Source organism: Artemia sp. Qi Xiang Cuo, chromosome 1 (genome assembly GCF_049724085.1).
Source record: "Artemia sp. Qi Xiang Cuo chromosome 1, ASM4972408v1, whole genome shotgun sequence".
NCBI lineage: Eukaryota > Metazoa > Arthropoda > Branchiopoda > Anostraca > Artemiidae > Artemia > Artemia sp. Qi Xiang Cuo.
This window is the reverse complement of record NC_142794.1, coordinates 30,676,123-30,688,969: the sequence shown is the minus strand read 5'-3', so window position 1 is coordinate 30,688,969 and position 12,847 is coordinate 30,676,123. Positions and strand designations below refer to the sequence as shown.

General features: G+C 29.1%; 1 protein-coding gene across 1 annotated transcript in view; it reads right to left on the bottom strand.

Moving 5' to 3' along the window:
• LOC148956203 (RUN domain-containing protein 1) overlaps positions 1 to 12,847 on the bottom strand; it is a 134,517-nt gene that overhangs the window by 30,662 nt on the left and 91,008 nt on the right. The gene's annotated exons all lie outside the window — the stretch shown is intronic.

Genomic DNA, 12,847 nt, shown 5'->3' with positions numbered 1-12,847 from the left:
ACACCGCAGGGATGCCAAAAACAAAAGGAACACACAGAAATTACTTTTAGGGGATTATTTGGGTGAAACGGTTTTAAACATTTTAGGGAATTATTTCGGTAAAAAAGTTAGAGACATTTTAAAAGATGATTTTAGAAAAGGTTTTAGAAGAGGTTTTGAGTGTGGTCGTTATAGTAAACAAGTTTTATTTGAACAGTGTCGTGAGGTCCTCTACCCCAACCCCAAAGGGCCCCGATCGCCCTACACCGACTCAAACGGCTCCGATCCCCATACCCCAATCCCGAAGGAACCCCCCGGTCCCCAAAGGTTCCCCGGGCTCCCCTCCGGCCCCCAAAGGCCCTCCCCGGGCCCTCAAAGAGTCCCCTCCATATTTTTAATACTTTTTTTAAGGTTTTATTATATCTTTTCAGAATAAGTTATTTTCTTAATGTCCATCCTAAACCCATTTTACAAGTTGAAACTGGCGAAATCGTTTTAAACATTTTAGGGAATTATTTCGGCGAAACAGTTAGAGACATTTTAAAAGATGATTTTAGAAGATGTTTTAGAAGAGGTTTTGAGTGTGGTCGTTATAATACACAAGTTCCATTTGAACAGTGTCGTGAGGTCCCCTACCCCAATCCCAACGGCCCCCGGTCCCCCTAATGCCCATCGAGCCCCTAAAGACCACCGGAACCCCCCCCCCCATTTTTTAAAAATAATTTTTGAATTTTTTTAACATGGTATTTTTTTAACTTTTTTACGTATCTTAAAATTACATGAAACATGCTTACGGTTCTACCAATCGTACACTGTCCTTGTCCATAGACATGATGCATCTTTCCCACTGGTAATCTATGGCAGGTTATCGACACTAACTAGTTTATTGCGTGCATTAAATCAGTATTTTTTACACAGTGGAAGGATAAACACACAATTCATATCTGTAAAAAAGAGAAGATGAATTATTCGACGAAAGTATGTGCACATGAAAAAATCATCGTCGTGTTGAATGCTGACAAGGAGAAATACCTGAACTATGAAACGAGTGCAAGTGGTAACACTATTGGAAATGTATGCATGCGTTGTCATGACAGCGAGAAGTTAGATTTCTTTGGAGTAACCAAGTGATTTCAATCGTGTAAACGGTGGATATGCGAGAGTAACATTACCAGAGAAATTAGTGCTCAAAGAGAATGCAAACTTAAAAATAATTGTCGATGATCGGGGACAACTCCTTGCTACTGTTGCTCGTAACACATTACCTGTTGATACATCCTATCATCATCTTTCCGGTATTAGCATTTTAAAGAGAACAACAAGAAGACAAGCATACTCCTGCAATAATGTCATTAATCATATCTTGTCAATATGTCAAAACTGCTATCTTTGTAAAAATAATGTGACAATAGACAGTGAAATCGCAGACAGAATAAAAAGGACAGTAGCAGACAATATCATCAATGAATATAAAGATGAATTGACGGAAAGTGAAGCGCAAGTGTACTAATAATGTATAATAATGTATTTAACGTATTTTTATATTAATATTCTACATGTCGCTATTTCATTAAAAATATCTTATGCATTATTTTGTTAAGTGTTCATTATTTTTAGGGTATGCTAGAACGTCAAACGTTCAGAATATCTATTAAAAAGGTCAGAGATGTAAGAAAAAGAATTTTAGAGATAAAGATACTACTAGCAGGCTTAATTTTTCATAGAAGAGAGAAAAGTTCAAGATCTCTTCTGAATTTTACCAAAGAACACAATTCAAGTCTAATTTCACCAGAGAAAATAAAAAGCTTCCACTTCAGTTTTAAGTTTACCAAGACATAAAAAATGTAAAGTTCAGTTCTAAATTTTTCCATAGAAGATAGGAAAAGTTATACTATGATTGTGATTATTTTTCGTGAAGATAAAAAGTTTCACTTTAATTCTAAATTTTCTTAAATTCAATTCCAACCTTTCTCAAAGAGTCAAATTTAAAGTTCTATTCCAAGTATTTTCCCGAAAGAAGAAAATTTCAACTTCGATTCTGAATTTCCTCAATGAAAATGAAATAAGTTATTGATCATTTCTATTCTCCCAAAATAATATTAAAATTTTCCACTTCAGTTCAGATTTTTCTCAAACAGATGAAAAAATTTAAAATACTGTTCCAAATATTTCATAGAAGATAGAAAAGTTCAAGTTCTCCTCTGAATTTTACCGAAGAGCACAATTCAATTCTAATTTCTCCAAAGAAAATAAAAAGCTTACACATTAGTTTTAAGTTCACCAAGACATAAAAAATTTAAGTTCAGTTTTAAATTTCTCCAAAGAAGAGAGGAAAAGTTACACTATGATTGTGATTATTTTCAATGAAGATAAAAAATTTAACTTTTTTTCTAAATTTTCTTAAATTCAGTTCCGACTTTTTTCAAGGAGATGAAAAAATTTTAAGTTCTTTTTCAAATATTTTCCCGGAAGAAGAAAATTCCCAATACATGAGAAATTTAAAGTTCACTTCTAAATTTTTCCGTAGAAGATAGGAAAAGTTATATTATGATTGTGATTATTTTCAATGAAGATAAAAAGTTTCACTTTAATTCTAAATTTTCTTAAATCTTAAAATGACGTGAAATATGCTTACGGCTCTACCAATCGTACTCTGTGCTTGTTCATAGACACGACGCGGCTTTCCCACTGGTACTCTATGGCAGGTTATCGATACTAGCTAGTTTATTGCATGCATTAAATCAGTATTTTTTACCCAGTGGAAGGATAAACACACAATTCATATCTGTAAAAAAGTGAAGATGAATTATTCGACGAAAGTATGTACACATGATAAAATCATCGTCGTTTTGAATGCTGATAAGGAGAAATACCTGAACTATGAAACGAGTGCAAGTGGTAAAACTATTGGAAATGTCTGCTCGCGTTGTCATGACAGCGAAAAGTTAGATTTCTTTGGACTATCGAAATCATTCAACATTTCTCAAGGTGGATATGCGAGAGTGAGAGCACCAGAGATGATAGTGCTAAAGGAGAATGCCAACTTAAAAATAATTGTGGATGATTGGGGACAACTCCTTGTTAATGCTTCTGGTAGCACGATACCTATTGATAGATCCTATTCCAATCGTTCTGGTATTAGCATTCAAATGAAAGCAAAGAGGAAAAGAAAGGCCTACTGCTGCACTAGTGTAATAAATCATATCATGTCTACCTGCCAGAACTGTTACCTGTGTAAAAATATTGTGACAATAGACAGTGAAATCGCAGGCAGAATAAAAAGGACATTAGCAGACAATATCATCAATGAATATAAAGATGAATTGATGGAAAGTGAAGCGCAAGTGTACTAATAATGTATAATAATGTATTTAACATATTTTTATATTAATATTCTACATGTCGTTATTTCATTAAAAATACCTTATGCATTATTTTGTTAAGTGTTCATTATTTTTAGGGTATGCTAGAACGTCAAACGTTCAGAATATCTATTAAAAAGGTCAGAGATGTAAGAAAAAGAATTTTAGAGATAATGATACTACTAGCAGGCTCAATTTTTCATAGAAGATAGAAAAGTTCAAGTTCTCTTCTGAAATTTACCAAAGAACACAATTCAATTCTAATTTCACCAGAGAAAATAAAAAGCTTCCACTTCAGTTTTAAGTTCACCAAGACATAAAAAATTTAAGTTCAGTTCTAAATTGTTCCGTAGAAGATAGGAAAAGTTATACTATGATTGTGATTATTTTCCATGAAGATAAAAAGTTTCACTTTAATTCTAAATTTTCTTAAATTCAATTCCGACCTTTCTCAAAGAGTCAAATTTAAAGTTCTGTTCCAAATATTTCCCCGGAAGAAGAAAAGTTCAACTGCGATTCTGAATTTTCTCAATGAAAATGAAATAAGTTATTGATCAATTCTATTTTCTCAAAATATTATAAAATTTTCCACTTCAATTCAGATTTTTCTCAAAGAGATGAAAAAATTTAAAATATTGTTCCAAATTTTTCTTAGAAGATAGAAAAGTTCAAGTTCTAATCTGAATTTTACCAAAGAACATAATTCAATTCTAATTTCTCCAGAGAAAATAAAAAGCTTCCACTTCAGTTTTAAGTTCACCAAGACATAAAAAATTTAAAGTTCAGTTCTAAATTTTTACATAGAAGATAGGAAAAGTTATACTATGATTATGATTATTTTCAATGAAGATAAAAAGTTTCACTTTAATTCTAAATTTTCTTAAATTCAGTTCCGACTTTTCACATAGAGATGAAAAAATTTAAAGTTCTGTTCCAAATTTTTCTTAGAAGATAGAAAAGTTCAAGTTCTCTTCTGAATTTTACCAAAGAACACAATTCAATTCTTATTTCACCAGAGAAAATAAAAAGCTTCCACTTCAGCTTTAAGTTCACCAAGACATAAAAAATTTAAAGTTCAGTTCTAAATTTTTCCGTACAAGATAGGAAAAGTTATACCATGATTGTGATTATTTTCCATGAACATAAAAAGTTTCACTTGAATTCTAAATTTTCTTAAATTCAATTCCGACTTTTCTCAAAGAGATGAAAAATTTAAAGTTCTGTTCCAAATATTTTCCCGGAAGAAGTAAAGTTCAACTTCGATTCTGAATTTTCTTAATGAAAATGAAATAAGTTATTGATCATTTCTATTTTTCCAAATAATATAAAAAGTTTCCACTTCAGTTCAGATTTTTCTCAAAGAGATGAAAAAATTTAAAATACTGTTCCAAATTTTTCGTAGAAGATAGAAAAGTTCAAGTTCTCTTTTGAATTTTACCAAAGAACACAATTCAATTCTAATTTCACCAGAGAAAATAAAAAGCTTCCACTTCAGTTTTAAGTTCACCAAGACATCAAAAATTTTAAGTTCAGTTCTAAATTTTGCCGTAGAAGATAGGAAAAGTTATACCATGATTGTTATTATTTTCTATGAAGATGAAAAGTTTCACTTTAATTCTAAATTTTCTTAAATTCAGTTCCGACCTTTTTCAAAGAGATGAAAAAATTTAAAGTTCTGTTCCAAATATTTTCTCGGAAGAAGAAAAGTTCAATTTCGATTCTGAATTTTCTCAATGAAAATGAAATAATTTATTAATTAATTCTATTGTCAGAAAATAATATAAGAAGTGTCCAATTTGGTTCATGCTTTTCTCAACGATATGAAAAATTTTACATACTTCCAGATATTTCAGAGATGATAATAAAGTCCAAGTTCTCTTTACGAACGAACACAATTCAATTCTAATTCCTACACCGAAAATAAAAAGCTTACACTTCAGTTTTAAGTTCACCAAAACATAAAAAATTTAAGTTCTGCTCTAAATTTTTCCGTAGAAGATAGGAAAAGTTATACTATGATTGTGATTATTTTCCATGAAGATAAAAAGTTTCACTTTAATTCTAAAGTTTCTTAAATTCAGTTCCGACTTTTCACATAGAGATGAAAAAAATTTAAAGTTCTGTTCCAAATTTTTCATAGAAGATTGGAAAAGTTATACTTTGATCGGGAATATTCAAGTTCTCTTCTGAATTTTACCAAAGAACACAATTCAATTCTAATTTCTCCAGAGAAAATAAAAAGCTGCCACTTCAGTTTTAAGTTCACCATGACATAAAAAATTTAAAGTTCAGTTCTAAATTTTTACATAGAAGATAGGAAAAGTTATACTATGATTGTGATTATTTCCTATGAAGATTAAAAGTTTCACTTCAATTTTAAATTTTCTCAAAGAAGTGAAGAAAAGTTCAACTTCGATTCTGAATTTTCTCAATGAAAATGTAATAAGTTATTGATCATTTCTATTTTCCCAAAATAATATAAAAATTTTCCACTTCAGTTCAGATTTTTCTCAAACAGATGAAAAAATTTAAAATACTGTTCCAAATTTTTCATAGAAGATAGAAAAGTTCAAGTTCTCTTCTGAATTTTACCAAAGAACATAATTCAATTCTAATTTCTCCAGAGAAAATAAAAAGCTTCCACATCAGTTTTAAGTTCACCAAGACATAAAAAATTTAAAAGTTCAGTTCTAAATTTTTCCATAGAAGAAAGGAAAAGTTATACTATGATTGTGATTATTTTCCATGAAGATGAAAAGTTTCATTTTAATTCTAAATTTTCTTAAATTTAATTCCGACCTTTCTCAAAGAGATGAAAAAATTTAAAGTTCTGTTCCAAATATTTTCCCGGAAAAGAAAAGTTCAACTTCGATTCTGAATTTTCTCAATGAAAATGAAATAAGTTATTGATCAAATTCTATTTTCCTAAAATAATATAAAATTTTCCACTTCAATTCAGATTTTTCTCAAAGAGATGACAAAATTTAAAATATTGTTCCAAATTTTTCATAGAAGACAGAAAAAGTTATACTTTGATTGTGAATATTCTTCATGAAGATATGGAGTTCCATTTTAATTCTAAGTTTTCTCGAAGAAGTGCAAAATGTACAAGTTCTCTTCTGAATTTTCTTAGAGGGGAGAAAAAAAAATTAGCTCAATTCTGAAATTTACCAACGAAAATGAAAAAGCTTCCATTTCAGTTCATAATTTCTCAAAGACATAAAAATTTAAAGTTCAATTCTAACTTTTCTCATAGAAGATAGGAATGGCTATACTATGATTTTGATTATTTACCATGAAGATAAAAGTTTCACTCTATTTCTAATTTTTCTTAAATTCAGTTCATTCATCTAACCACCAAAAACAATAGGTTAGGTTAGGTTAGGTATAAATAAATATTAATAAATAATTAGAAACATTTCTCCATGTTTAAGTTAGGCTAGGTTAGTTTAACTTATCATGAGCGCTCATGATAAGCTAACCTAACCTAACTTAAACATGGTAAAAAGATTAAATTAGGTTAGGTTAGGCTAGATTAAGTTAGGTTAGATTAGGTTAGGTTAGGTTAATCTACGTACGCGCGCGTACGTAGGCTAACCTAACCCAACCTAACTTAACCTAACCTAACTTAATCTAGCCTAACCTAACCTAGTTTAATCTTTTTACCATGTTTAAGTTAGGTTAGGTTAGCTTATCATGAGCGCTCATGATAAGTTAACCTAACCTAGCCTAAATTAAACATGGAGAAATGTTTCTAATTATTTATTAATATTTATTTATACCTAACCTAACCTAACCCATTGTTTTTGGTGGTTAGATTAATTAAATGAATTTAAGAAAAATTAGAAATAGAGTGAAACTTTTTTTCTTCATGGTAAATAATCACAATCACAGTATAGCCATTCCTACCTTCTATGGAAAAATTTAGAATTGAACTTTAAATTTTTATGTCTTTGAGAAATTATGAACTGAAATGGAAGCTTTTTCATTTTCATTGGTAAATTTCAGAATTGAGCTAACTTTTTTTCCCCTCTAAGAAAATTCAGAAGAGAACTTGTACATTTTGCACTTCTTCGAGAAAACTTAGAATTAAAGTGGAACTCCATATCTTCATGAAGAATATTCACAATCAAAGTATAACTTTTTCAATCTTCTATGAAAAATTTGGAACAATATTTTAAATTTTGTTATCTCTTTGAGAAAAATCTGAATTGAAGTGGAAAATTTTATATTATTTTAGGAAAATAGAATTGATCAATAACTTATTTCATTTTCATTGAGAAAATTCAGAATCGAAGTTGAACTTTTCTTTTTTGGGAAAATATTTGGAACAGAACTTTAAATTTTTTCATCTCTTTGAGAAAGATCGGAATTGAATTTAAGAAAATTTAGAATTAAAATGAAACTTTTCATCTTCATGGAAAATAATCACAATCATAGTATAACTTTTCCTTTCTTCTATGGAAAAATTTAGAACTGAACTTTTAAATTTTTTATGTCTTGGTGAACTTAAAACTGATGTGGAAGCTTTTTATTTTCTCTGGAGAAATTATAATTGAATTATGTTCTTTGGTAAAATTCAGAAGAGAACTTGAACTTTTGTGTCTTCTATGGAAAATTTGGAACAGTATTTTAATTTTTTTCATCTGTTTGAGAAAAATCTGAACTGAAGTGGAAAATTTTTATATTATTTTGGGAAAATAGAAATGATCAATAACTTATTTCATTTTCATTGAGAAAATTCAATATCGAAGTTGAACTTTTCTTCACTTCTTTGAGAAAATTTAAAATTGAAGTGAAACTTTTAATCTTCATAGGAAATAATCACAATCATAGTATAACTTTTCCTATCTTCTATGTAAAAATTTAGAACTGAACTTTAAATTTTTTATGTCATGGTGAACTTAAAACTGAAGTGGAAGCTTTTTATTTTCTCTGGAGAAATTAGAATTGAATTGTGTTCTTTGGTAAAATTCAGAAGAGAACTTGAATATTCCCGATCAAAGTATAACTTTTCCAATCTTCTATGGAAAAATTTAGAACAGAACTTTAAATTTTTTCATCTCTATGTGAAAAGTCGGAACTGAATTTAAGAAACTTTAGAATTAAAGTGAAACTTTTTATCTTCATGGAAAATAGTCACAATCATAGTATAACTTTTCCTATCTTCTACGGAAAAATTTAGAGCAGAACTTAAATTTTTTATGTTTTGGTGAACTTAAAACTGAAGTGGAAGCTTTTTATTTTCTCTGGAGAAATTAGAATTGAATTGTGTTCGTTGGTAAAATTCAGAAGAGAGCTTGAACTTTTCTATCTTATATGAAAAATTTGGAAGTATTTTAAATTTTTCATCTCTTTGAGAAAAATCTGAACTGAAGTGGAAAATTTTTATTTTATTTTGGGAAAATAGAATTAATCAATAACTTATTTCATTTTCATTAAGAAAATTCAGAATCGAAGTTGAACTTTTCTTCTTCCGGGAAAATATTTGGAACAGAACTTTAAATTTTTTCATCTCTTTGAAAAAGGTCGGAACTGAATTTAATAAAATTTAGAATTAAAGTGAAACTTTTTATCTTCATAGAAAATAATCACAATCATAGTATAACTTTTCCTATCTTCTATGGAAAAATGTGGAATTGAACTTTAAATTTCTTATGTCTTGGTGAACTTAAAACGGAAGTGAAAGCTTTTTATTTTCTCTAGTGAAATTGGAATTGAATAGTGTTCTTTGGTAAAATTCAGAAGAGAACTTGAACTTTTCTATCTTCTAAGAAATATTTGGAACAGTATTTTAAATTTTTTCATCTCTTTGAGAAAAATCTGAACTGAAGTGGAAACTTTTTATATTATTTGGAAAAATAGAATTGATCAATAACTTATTTCATTTTCATTAAGAAAATTCAGAATCGAAGTTGAACTTTACTTCTTCCGGGAAAATATTTGGAACAGAACTTTTTAAATTTTTCATCTCTTTGAGAAAAGTCGGAACTGAATTTAAGAAAATTTAGAATTAAAGTGAAACTTTTTATGTTCATGGAAAATAATCACAATCATGGTATAACTTTTTCTATCTTCTACGGAAAAATTTAGAACTGAACTTTAAATTTTTATGTCTTGGTGAACTTAAAACTGAAGTGGAAGCTTTTTATTTTCTCTGGTGAAATTAGCATTGAATTGTGTTCTTTGGTAAAATTCAGAAGAGAACTTGAACTTTTCTATCTTCTAAGAAAAATTTGGAACAGAACTTTAAATTTTTTCATCTCTATGTGAAAAGTCGGAACTGAATTTAAGAAAATTTAGAATTAAAGTGAAACTTTTTATCTTCATTGAAAATAATCATAATCATAGTATAACTTTTCCTATCTTCTATGTAAAAATTTAGAACTGAACTGTAAATTTTTTATGTCTCGGTGAACTTAAAACTGAAGTGGAAGCTTTTTATTTTCTCTGGAGAAATTAGAATTGAATTATGTTCTTTGGTAAAATTCAGATTAGAACTTAAACTTTTCTATCTTCTAAGAAAAATTTGGAACAATATTTTAAATTTTTTCATCTCTTTGAGAAAAATCTGAATCGAAGTGGAAAATTTTATAATATTTTGAGAAAATAGAATTGATCAATAACTTATTTCATTTTCATTGAGAAAATTCAGAATCGCAGTTGAACTTTTCTTCTTCCGGGGAAATATTTGGAACAGAACTTTAAATTTGACTCTTTGAGAAAGGTCGGAATTGAATTTAAGAAAATTTAGAATTAAAGTGAAACTTTTTATCTTCATGGAAAATAATCACAATCATAGTATAACTTTTCCTATCTTCTACGGAAAAATTTAGAACTGAACTTAAATTTTTTATGTCTTGGTGAACTTAAAACTGAAGTGGAAGCTTTTTATTTTCTCTGGTGAAGTTAGAATTGAATTGTGTTCTTTGGTAAAATTCAGAAGAGAACTTGAACTTTTCTATCTTCTATGAAAAATTGAGCCTGCTAGTAGTATCATTATCTCTAAAATTCATTTTCTTACATCTCTGACCTTTTTAATAGATATTCTGAACGTTTGACGTTCTAGCATACCCTAAAAATAATGAACACTTAACAAAATAATGCATAAGGTATTTTTAATGAAATAACGACATGTAGAATATTAATATAAAAATATGTTAAATACATTATTATACATTATTAGTACACTTGCGCTTCACTTTCCATCAATTCATCTTTATATTCATTGATGATATTGTCTGCTAATGTCCTTTTTATTCTGCCTGCGATTTCACTGTCTATTGTCACATTATTTTTACACAGGTAACAGTTCTGGCAGGTAGACATGATATGATTTATTACACTAGTGCAGCAGTAGGCCTTTCTTTTCCTCTTTGCTTTCATTTGAATGCTAATACCAGAACGATTGGAATAGGATCTATCAATAGGTATCGTGCTAGCAGAAGCATTAGGAAGGAGTTGTCCCCGATCATCGACAATTATTTTTAAGTTGGCATTCTCCTTTACTACTATCATCTCTGGTGCTCTCACTCTCGCATATCCACCTTGAGCAATGTTGAATGATTTCGATAGTCCAAAGAAATCTAACTTCTCGCTGTCATGACAACGCATGCATACATTTCCAATAGTGTTACCACTTGCACTCGTTTCATAGTTCAGGTATTTCTCCTTATCAGCATTCAAAACGACGATGATTTTATCATGTGTACATAATTTCGTCGAATAATTCATCTTCACTTTTTTACAGATATGAATTGTGTGTTTATCCTTCCACTAGGTAAAAAATACAGATTTAATGCATGCAATAAACTAGCTAGAGTCGATAACCTGCCATAGAGTACCAGTTGGAAAGCCGCTTCGTGTCTATGAACAAGCACAGATAACCATTGGTAGAGCCGTAAGCATATTTCATGTCATTTTAAGATTTAAGAAAATTTAGAATTAAAGTGAAACTTTTTATCTTCATTGAAAATAATCACAATCATAGTATAACTTTTCCTATCTTATACGGAAAAATTTAGAAGTGAACTTTAAATTTTTTCATCTCTTTGAGAAAAGTCGGAACTGAATTTAAGAAAATTTAGAATTAAAGTGAAACTTTTTATCTTCATAGAAAATAATCACAATCATAGTATAACTTTTCCTATCTTCTATGGAAAAATTTAGAACTGAACTTAAATTTTTTATGTCTTGGTGAACTTAAAACTAATGTGTAAGCTTTTTATTTTCTCTGGAGAAATTAGAATTGAATTATGTTCTTTGGTAAAATTCAGAGGAGAACTTGAACTTTTCTATCTTCTATGAAAAATTTGGAACAGTATTTAAAATTTTTTCATCTGTTTGAGAAAAATCTGAACTGAAGTGGAAAATTTTAATATTATTTTGGGAAAATAGAAATGATCAATAACTTATTTCATTTTCATTGAGGAAATTCAGAATCGAAGTTGAAATTTTCTTCTTTCGGGAAACTACTTGGAATAGAACTTTAAATTTGACTCTTTGAGAAAGGTTGGAATTGAATTTAAGAAAATTTAGAATTAAAATGAAACTTTTTATCTTCACGGAAAATAATCACAATCATAGTATAACTTTTCCTATCTTCTATGGAAAAATTTAGAAGTGAACTTTAAATTTTTTATGTCTTGGTGAACATAAAACTGAAGTGGAAGCTTTTTATTTTCTCTGGTGAAATTAGAATTGAATTGTGTTCTTTGGTAAAATTCAGAAGAGATCTTGAACTTTTCTATCTTCTATGAAAAATTAAGCCTGCTAGTAGTATCTTTATCTCTAAAATTCTTTTTCTTACATCTCTGACCTTTTTAATAGATATTCTGAACGTTTGACGTTCTAGCATACCCTAAAAATAATAAACACTTAACAAAATAATGCATAAGATATTTTTAATGAAATAGCGACATGTAGAATATTAATATAAAAATACGTTAAATACATTATTATACATTATTAGTACACTTGCGCTTCACTTTCCGTCAATTCATCTTTATATTCATTGATGATATTGTCTGCTAATGTCCTTTTTATTCTGCCTGCGATTTCACTGTCTATTGTCACATTATTTTAACAAAGATAGCAGTTTTGACATATTGACAAGATATGATTAATGACATTATTGCAGGAGTATGCTTGTCTTCTTGTTGTTCTCTTTAAAATGCTAATACCGGAAAGATGATGATAGGATGTATCAACAGGTAATGTGTTACGAGCAACAGTAGCAAGGAGTTGTCCCCGATCATCGACAATTATTTTTAAGTTTGCATTCTCTTTGAGCACTAATTTCTCTGGTAATGTTACTCTCGCATATCCACCGTTTACACGATTGAAATCACTTGGGTACTCCAAAGAAATCTAACTTCTCGCTGTCATGACAACGCATGCATACATTTCCAATAGTGTTACCACTTGCACTCGTTTCATAGTTCAGGTATTTCTCCTTGTCAGCATTCAACACGACGATGATTTTATCATGTGCACATACTTTCGTC